Source organism: Myxocyprinus asiaticus, chromosome 32 (assembly GCF_019703515.2).
Source record: "Myxocyprinus asiaticus isolate MX2 ecotype Aquarium Trade chromosome 32, UBuf_Myxa_2, whole genome shotgun sequence".
Taxonomy (NCBI): domain Eukaryota; kingdom Metazoa; phylum Chordata; class Actinopteri; order Cypriniformes; family Catostomidae; genus Myxocyprinus; species Myxocyprinus asiaticus.
In genome coordinates, this window is record NC_059375.1 from 15,316,034 (window position 1) to 15,326,457 (window position 10,424).

Sequence of the window (10,424 nt, forward strand, 5' to 3'; positions counted from 1 at the left end):
AGCCATATATACAAGGCGGTGTGTGAAAAAAGCTCGGAGGATCATCAGAGACTCTAGCCACCCGAGCCATGGGCTGTTCTCACTGCTACCATCAGGTAGGCGGTATCGCAGCATCAGGACCCGCACCAGCCGACTCAATGATAGCTTCTTTCCCCAAGCAATCAGACTTCTGAACTCTTGATCTCCCACGATCAAATACATCAGCACTTAACTTTATTACCCTTACCGTTATATCTCACACCGGACTGTCATAAATTATATTATTATTATATTATATTCTCTCTTAACAACTGACTATCAACCGACAGCCTGAATGTCTATACAGTACAATACTGTACATTCTATATATACTATATATACTTTTGTATATATATTTATTTTTTATTTTTATTGAATAATGTGTATCTATATAGTGCGTATTGTATACTGTACAGTGTATGTTATTATTTGTATATTGTTGAGTGTAATTATGTAATTACATCAGATGTTTAAATTGTGCTGTGTTAATTTGATGTTATTGTAAATTGGTTCTGTCTCATCACTGTCACGACTGCTATGTTGATCGGAACTGCACCCAAGAATTTCACACACCATTGCACTTGTGTATATGGCTGTGTGACAATAAAGTGATTTGATTTTGATTGATTTGAAGGTCACGTAGACCAAGAAAGATTTCAGTCACAACTGCCAGAAGAATTGTTTGGGATACAAAGAAAAACCCACAGGTAACCTCAGGAGAAATACAGGCTGCTCTGGAAAAAGACGGTGTAGTTGTTTCAAGGTGCACAACACTTGTTGACCCCTCTCCAAACATAGCACTTATGATTGTGACCATAAAGCTCTATTTTGGTCTCATCACTCCAAATTACAGTATGCCAGAAGCTGTGAGGTGTGTCAAAGTGTTGTTGGGCATATTGTAACCAGGCTTTTTTGTGGCATTGGTTTCTTTCTGGCAACTCGACCATGCGGCTAATTTTTGTTCAAGTATCGTTGTATTGTGCGCCTTGAAACAACTTTGTATCCTGAACAATATTTCTGGCAGTTGTGGCTGAAATCTTTCTTGGTCTACCTGACCTTGGCTTGGTATCAAGAGATCCCTGAATTTTCCACTTCTTAATAAGTGATTGAACAGTACTGACTGGAATTTTCAAGGCTTTGGATATATTTTCATATCCTTTTCCATCTTTATAAAGTTCCATTACCTTGTTACGCAGGTCTTTTGACAGTTCTTTTCTGCTCCCCGTGGCTCAGTATCTAGCCTGCTCGGTGCATCCACGTGAGAGCTAACAAACTCATTGACTATTTATACACAGACACTAATTGCAATTTAAAAAGCCACAGGTGTGGGAAATTAACCTTTAATTGCCATTTAAACCTGTGTGTGTCACCTTGTGTGTCTGTAACAAGGCCAAACATTCAAGGGTATGTAAACTTTTGATCAGGGCCATTTGGGTGATTTCTGTTACCATTATGATTTAAAAAGGAGCCAAACAACTATGTGATAATAAATGGCTTCATATGATCACTATCCTTAAATAAAAGACAGTTTTTTTGCATGATCAGTCATATTTTCAAAATCAATGCCAAAATTTCAAAATTTCTGCCAGGGTATGCAAATCTTTGAGCACAACTGTATGTGCTTGTTGAACATTAAATTGCAAAATCACTGGCATTAATCTTCCATTCTTCTGGGAAAGCTTTCTAGATGTTGGAACATGGCTGTGGAGATTTGCTCCCATTCAGACACAAAAGCATCAGTGAGGTCCGGCACTGATGTTGGTGATAGTGCCTGACACACATTTGGAATTCCAATTCATCCTAAAACTGTACAATGGGATTCACGTCTGGGCTTTGTGCAGGCCAGTCAAGTTCTTCCACACCAGATGAAGTAAACCAATTCTGTATAGACCTTGCTTTGTGCACAAGGGCATTGTCATGCTGAAAGAAGACAAGGGCACTCCCATAACTGTTTCCACATAGTTGTAAGCAACAATTCTCTAGAATGTCCTTGTATGTTGTCGCATTCAGATTTGTCTTTACTGGAAATAGAAGCCTATGCGATTAGTTCTGGCAGAGGACTCATAGAAAGCATTACATCATCCTATTATTTAATTCAGGCATCTCATCCAATCATGATCCAGCCTCTGGCTTATAAACTCAGCACAGCTGTCCTTCATCGCTTCCTTATGCCTCCATTATTTTCAACCCCACCACCCCATCACCACCAGTTTAGGTCCCTTCCTGCCATAATTGGTAAGCTCCTCTTCCCTGCCTTCATCGTCTTCTGGCAGGATCTGACAGTTTGAGCGAGAATCCCAAGGCTGAACTATCGGACGGGGCTTACATCAAAGGAAACTATTCTTAAATAAACTCATGTTACTCTCACACTCTCGAGTCCTCTGAGAGGATTGCTGGCATAGCTAAACTTGTTAAAAATAGGGAGTATCCACATACTTTTGGCCACGTGGTGTATCTACCCATTCTTAAACAATTTGTTGTTTTTTTTTTGTTTGTTTTTTTGCATTCTGTTCTAAGCAGTGTGTGGTAAACAGGGAATATCCCTTCAATGATGCCTTTGAATTTTTCTCAAACACTCTGGAAGAACATGAGCCTGAGCAAAATCACTGAATGATGGGCCAGAGGCTCAGGAAACAAGGACCATCAACTCTTGAGGCCAAATATCAAAGAAAGCAATTATGTGAAACAAGAATAAGCACAAAATTAGTCATAACTGTGCATAAGTACAATGCAATGGCCATGCTCTGTCAAGTGGACCTGAAGAGGTAGAATGATGGTTCAGGATTCAGAGTAATGGAGCAACAGGACAGGCTTGTCATAGGTTTGGTTGATCTGAGAGCTGGGCCTTTGTGCAAGCAATGCTGCTGCCCCCCGCAGCTCTCAGCACTTCCTACAATCAAAGACTGGCCATTCTTCTCTAATTGGCCACTGAAAGAGATGTCAGGCCATTTGATTTAAACAGGAGCTCAATACTTGTGCTATACCTTGATACATGTACCTCTCATTCCCTAATTTTTTTGTCTCACACACACTCTAGTGTGAATCCACAAGCAAAGTGGCTAAAGCTCTATTTAAAATTCTAAAGAACTGCCTTTCTTACTGTCTTCATAGGCAGATGTCTTCTAAGGCAGTATCCTAACCATCATGGAATCTCATAAGTGCAGCATAGCCTCATGGCTATATTACTGTACCTACACTCACTGTGTAGCTGTGAACTGCAGCTCACTGGATGTTTTTTTTTGTTTGTTTTTTTTTTTTGGCACCATTCTGAGTAAACTCTAGAGACTGTTGTGTGTGAAACTCACAGGAGATCAGTACTTACAGAAATACTCAAACCAGCCTGTCTGGCACTAGCAATCATGCCACTGTCAAAATCACTGAGATCACATTTTTACCCATTCTGTTGGTTGATGTGAACATTAACTGCACTGAACCGTATCTGCATGATTTTATGCATTGCACTGCTGCAACACGATTTGCTGATTAGATAATTGCATGAATAAGCAGGTGTACTAGTGTTCCTAATAAAGTGCTCAGTGAGTGTAGATTTTTGCTAGATTATTTTTACGTGGCTTTTGTATGCATTGCGGCAGTTTCCTGGTGAAATGTACACTAGAGGTTTTTGTTCCCTCTTCCTCACACAATGCTATCCCTTACCAAAAATCTAAACTAACCACAAACTTGCCGCAAATTTGCCGCTTTTTATTTTCACATGCATATGAGCTTTTGATTCGCCACAAATCTTTGACAGAAGTTTGCAGCTCTTTGCTGGTAGTGGTGAACCTCCGGCAAACCTTTGGCAACAATGGACAATTTCCCACAAGTTTGCCGCAAAGCTCATTTGCATGTGAAAATCATCAGTGGTGAATTTGCGGCAAGTCTCAATTTTCATAAGGGATCTAATTACATCAAAACAGTTTTACTATGGTGCATGGTTTGTAAGAAGATACATTTTAATGTTTGCATTACATACTGTAACCAGCTATATTTACAGGCTTGTTGGAGGTGTGAACAAATTGTGTGGTCGCTCAACTGATAGAGCATTGCAGTTGTGATGCAAAGGACCGGGGTACGAGACCTGAAGAGCATGAAAGGCAACACATGAGCCATTAGTGTCACTGAAAGCACCACAAAATGAAGTGGTTGCTTCAGCAATTGCATTTTTCATGTCACATTTGCTTTTTATGACACTATAGATTAGGTTAAGATTTCAGGTTTAGTGTAGGAAGGTAGGGTTTGTTGTTTTAAAAATCGATAGAGCAGAAACCTTAAAAACACATCTTTTTGGGATAACATTTAACATGCTTTTAGCACTACACTGGGGAAATTTCACCTTGGAACTGCCACGATACGTGTAAGGAGCCTCATAATAATTTTGCAAAAATGTCGCCATAGTCACATAATTTTCATGAGATCAGGCTCCATAAGTGACTGAATTCTAACATTTTACTTATGCAGCAACTCCGCAAAACACATAAATAGCATTTACATGGGAGACTCAACTTGCAATTTTTAAACTTACAATTTTAAGAGATGTTGAGATGTTAGCATGTTACTAAGCTAACATAAAAATACATAGCACATTAGCACATAATATCAGATGCTGCTTAATAAGGATGCCTGCCTTTTGGAACAGCCTTCACATCAGGCATGTGTTTATGATGCCTTAAAATGCTGCCTCTGTTGGCTGCCTCACTATATTTTGGAAAAGCAATTGTATCAGATCTCAGGTAAATGCATTGATAATGACAGTAAATACACACTCTGGTTGCAAAAAAGGTGCCCTTGTCGGAAACAGTTGAGCAATAAAGCATAAAGGTGAACTTTATGCTACTAAAAGCATTGGAGAGGGCGACGAGAAAGCCATTGACCCATAACATGCGTGCAGCCTCTCCGATGCCAAGTCCTTACCGCAAACCCAAGTTCTGTGGCTGAAGATACATGAAGAACCTGGAGCTCGGAAATCACTCAGTCTGGCCTCAAGACTGGAAAATCAATAAGAAGCTCTCAAATCCAAGAGTGGATGAGAGCACCGAGGACTCTCATGCCTTAGCTAAGCTTCCACTGCTGGGGAATAATAGGCAGCCATCCCTGAAACGCACTTGGACGCTTCACATCCAGTCCTGAGCCAAGGGAAAAAAGGATTAGAAACCGGCAAAGTTTCCAAATGAAGGGAATCAGAAGATGAGAGAGATTCATAAGAGCCAAGCAAAAATGGAGGGTTTGCACAGCTGAGCTGCTAAGAGTAGCACCAAACTAGCTAAAGGGCCATTATCATCTTCATGTACAGTTGATGATTACTTAACCACATGTTGTCCCCTGGCTTAGCCTGTAAATACTTGTTGTAGATAGCTTTTTGTTATTGACTTGAAATGTACTGGATAATGTTCAGGCTTAAAAAGTGGAAAATATGTTTCCTCTCACCTGTAGAATTCAATATCAATCATTATTTGATTCACTTTTTCCCATCTGCTTTAATAAAGCAATAAGCTACAAGAGGTCTTGTGTTACAGTTATTTTACTATGAATCAGGGAAGTTTTTCGTTCTAAAACCCCCCTTTCCCACATTAAAATCACTGTAAGTGACTAACTGCTTTTATAAAATGGCGGCACCACTATAATCCTAGACAATATTCAAGAGCTACATTTATGATTGATAACTATTGTAATAAACAATTCTCCTGCCAAGGAAGGCCATGTCCAAACTAATACGTTTGAAATAATTTGAAAACTCAGTTTACCGTTTTATTATTTAATTGTTTTCTAAAGTGTGCTGTACCGGAGAGTGTTTTCGAAAGTCTCCGTTTTCGGTGGAGGAAAACGCATTGAAACTTATCAATGTGTCTTCATCCGAAAATATATTAGTGTAGATGTGGCCAAATACAGTATCCTATATATATATATATATATATATATATATATATATATATATATATATATATATATATATATATATATATTATCCTAGTTGTACACAATGTTTACAGTTTCCAAGCAATGTAGCAACTTGGTGCATTCAAATATAATGTGCGGTCATATGCTGCTTCATGTCCTCCAAGGAAGTTCGTACCAATGAGGTCGGAAGTCGTAAATGTGTGTTCTAGTGATTTAAGTTGGAAATAATGTACCCATTTTGCAATTTCATTTCTTTCTCTTTTTTCCCCACTTACAATAAAAGACAGGATGCTTTCTTTTTTGGTACCAATGCAATAAAATGAGGTGTGTAATTGATGATTTTCCAGTCTGTTTTCTCATTCTCTTGCGGCCACATAAAATGATGGGAAATGTCGTTTTGTTGCCTAAGGCTGTCGTATCATAAACTAGCTAAATTAATCTTATTTTCTGGAAAGCTTTATCACTATTCTTCATTTATGCTGAAGTATGAAATTTCTGCTCTACTAGCGCCACCGAACGGAATTGCAAAAAGAAACTTTGTTTTCAAAATAGCTTTCTGATTCTGCCCCGGTCTGCCATTGGTCAAACAAAGAGATAGTCCCGCCCCCAACTCACACTATTGGTAGTGTCAGTGTTATTGTGTTTATAGATGAGATTCTCAAAACAAACAGAGGAAATTTTATAGCACCACAGAGACAGTGTTTACAGATTTTTAAAAAAATAACTTGGCTTACTTATAGTTGTCTCTGCATTAGCTGGGATAGGAGAAAGTATTTTAACACAGAAAAAGTTAAATACTTTAGCTTTAACATGCAATAAAAATGCATACAAACTAAACTGCACTGCCAAAATCCATTAGGAAAGTGAATCTTTAGTCAACACGCCCCCAACTTCAAAAATCGGTGCTCAATGAAAATCACGAGTTTCCCACTGGTAATTACAACTTTGTGGTAGCATTCATGTGCGCTCAACTCGTAAACATGTTCTTTCTGACATGACTTGAATGCACCAATATTTAGGCCACGTCCACACTAATGCGTTTAGGTTTGAAAACTCTGTTTTCAGTTTCCCAACAATATATTCCAAAGTATGCAGTTATGGAAAGCATTTTCGAAAGTCTGTTTTCGGTGTAGGAAATCACTGTTCCAGTATGGATGAGAGGTGTACAAATAGTGAATTTAATGCATTTTCAAAAAACAAAAACAAAAAAACTTAGTAGTGTGGATGTGGCCTTTTTTATGAAGTCCCCTAGAATGTAGTAATTTTATGATGGCTTTGAAAGTGGCTCATCCAAACAAAATTTAGAGTCTGAACCATCTGCTTTATAATGTGATATTTCGTACAACATGCCCCTATCAAGCCTTTAAAAACATAGTAGGTCTTCTCAAGATGCTGCATTTTTTAAATAAGAGAATGCTTAACGTTTCAATAATATAATGATTTTTGTCAAGTTTGCAACAATTTGCCAGCATTAGGTGCGCAACATTTTAAAGAAACACCAGCACACTGACGCCAAGCCTATCCCCATTTCCTCACAATCTCGACACTGTTTTGAACATTTACAAAAATAAACTTCTCAGCAACCCAATATTCATCCAACATGAGCTCTGGCTTACTTCGCAGCCGTGGTTTGCTCGCTTTGGCCTGTTATTAAACAGCTGGAGAAGACTAGAGTCTTTCACTTCTCACCTACCTCTATTACCTTAACCCCTTGAAAAAAAAGGACAATTACACATCATTTAAGACTTAAGCAATTAGAGGCCATTTCTGGAAATAACCCTGTTCGACTTAAAGTTGTCTTCTCCCACACAGACCTGAGGGGAGGAAAGAGGAGGGGCAGGGACTGATGGGTTCTGGTGTTGGTGTCAGTCGAAATTAGTGGGGGAGGATAGGGGAGCACACAAACTATATTTCTGTAGTACCAATCTGAGTCCAAGTGGAGGAGTTAATCAGGGTCAGAGCATGTGTAGCTATGGATTGCCAGGAGAGGAGATTAGGGTAAAATAGAATCTAGCAGCGCTCCAATTACTGCTAGATAAACATCGGCACTGTTGCCACATGCATGCACACGTTCTGGGTAAACCCGCTAGGTCCAATAGCCTAAACATTCCAAAATGAACTATATTCTACAGAAAACTATGGTTAATAATCCCTTAAATATTAGCGTTAGTTGATGTGTGGGCTGGGATCATAAAGTTGGGCTACAGTATGAGGATGATTATGTAGAACTGTTTATGAATTTATTGTTTTGCAAAGTCATGACTGTAAAAGCCTCCATGAGATTACAGTTTGAACAGTCGGTTTGGAAATGAGAGAAACATTTACTTTACAGCATGAGTAATGCATTATGAATCATTTTTGGGTTTAACTGAGGAAATCCTAAGATTTGTGACAAAGCTCAGCTCTCAACTTCAGTGCAACGGTTTTCATGCACATGACCCAGAGTGCACCGTGTTGAGGTAGGAGGCAGACGCTCTGCAAACATTATTTATGGACACACTAAGAGCCACAAATCTTAAGTTAGGTCACTCTAAATTACAAACCAACAGAGACTGACAACAAGGTGCTCAGTCTTTACCTAAAACTAGTAAGTCTTCAAATGTGGTCGTTACCTAAAATGCCATACTCATCAAACTCCCTGCTGTGTAGTCCCAAGTTCTGCAGTAACTAAACTGCATGTCAGCTTGGCAGTCACAGAGAAGAAACAGATGAGCCTCCCATCCATGCACCCCTCTAGCCCGCAGCTGTAGGTTTGAATGAGGCAGTGCTGGAGCCAATCACTGCAGGCCCCCTCTGTCACAGAAGACTATGGGTGCAATCCGTCACCGTAGTAGGAGGGGACCACACCACAACACAACTGACCGGTGAAAGACATACTGAAGTACACTGTGCACATGGAAAATAGAATTGATAAATATAATTTTTCTTCAATGTAGCATATAAGGTAATAATCATAAAATCAAAACTTTATTCACATATACTCAAGTAATATTAAATATTAAGGCAGTTGATTTAACATGTTAATTTAGTGTGAATAACAAAAGAAGCACAGCTAAGAAGCACCAAGAGCTTGGGTCACAATTTTTGCTTGGGCTTTGGCCCCTTAAAGCTAAATCACCTGGATCAACACATGTTGTAGGCAACAAGTGCCAACACCCAGCATAACAAAGAGGCTAAATTTAACCTGTGAATCATATGCCTTCCTATTAATCTCCCTCACCTCAAGTCCCTGTGAGATTTACAACCAAGCCAGGCTATGATTACAGCCTACAAGATGGTACCACATTGTACCAGGAAGGGGGATTATGGTAAGGTGTTGGGCATTATTTTGTGGCTGAGGACAGTGCATGGTATTACCACAGGAAGTGAGAAGGTGTAGGAGCCATGTGGTAGGAGTGATGTGATCATAACGAGATTAGCTTTTAGCTAAGCTGTATGGAAGTTCATTATTTTGAGAGAGAAAAAACATCATGGGTGATTCTAAGAAATAGGAGCTTTTTCAGTTTCAGTAAAAATTGTAAACATTCTATCAGATAAATATTGTGTTTAAGTGTTAATAAAAATGTTGTGCCATCTCAGGCTAAATTAATAAAGTGGGAAATAATCATGCCTTCAGAGAGGTCAAAATCATGGTAACAGGGTTGACATTTTAAGATTATGCCCCATTGACAATCACTACCAAACATATCAAAACTTCATTACATATACTCAAGTAATATTAAATATTAAGGCTGTCAATTTAACATGTTAATTGAGTGTGAATAGCTTAATGTGCGTTCTTTCGTTACTGTGGCAGTAACAAACCTCAGTACTCAAAGTGGCGATAGAGTTATCTTGAAGAGTCTGTGCTAGAGTCCTGCGTGGGACTGTTTTCTTATTTCCGATCCCGCTGAATTTCTAACCATTACCGCCCGCTCCCGCAATATTCAAAATATGCACAGGAAGAAGTGTTTTATCTTTGAAGGAAAGCTTACTTTGACCCGGGAGAACGGAGCAGGTATGTCGCCTCAACTAGGGATGGGCGGATCGATACTAAAGTATCGATAGTTCTGATACTGATGTGGTATCAAGAATATCGATCCTCACATAAAAATATCAATTCTGAAGTTTATTTATTTATTTTTTTACTTATTATTTAGATTACATTAATATTAATGCATTTCATAAGCTTCATAGTGGAAAAAATTATTATATGAGTGAATTGTTGCATGGCACCAGAACAATTTTTTCTTCTGCTCATCTTGGTGCACATAAATGCTAAAATACACCAGCAGTCACAGACAGCGCTCACCCTTTCATTCATAGTGCTCGTTCAAAGAGGGAGCAGTGCTGTCCTGAGGTAATGACAGAAAAACACACCTAGACGTGACATTATAATGGGCTTGTTTGACAATTTTTACAGGTTTATTTAAATTCAGAGTTGTTAACCTGTTGATGCTCATTGACCCCACAAATGGATTTGACTTTACTTTGCTTAAATTAGTTCACATTTACCATATAGTGTGCTGTTC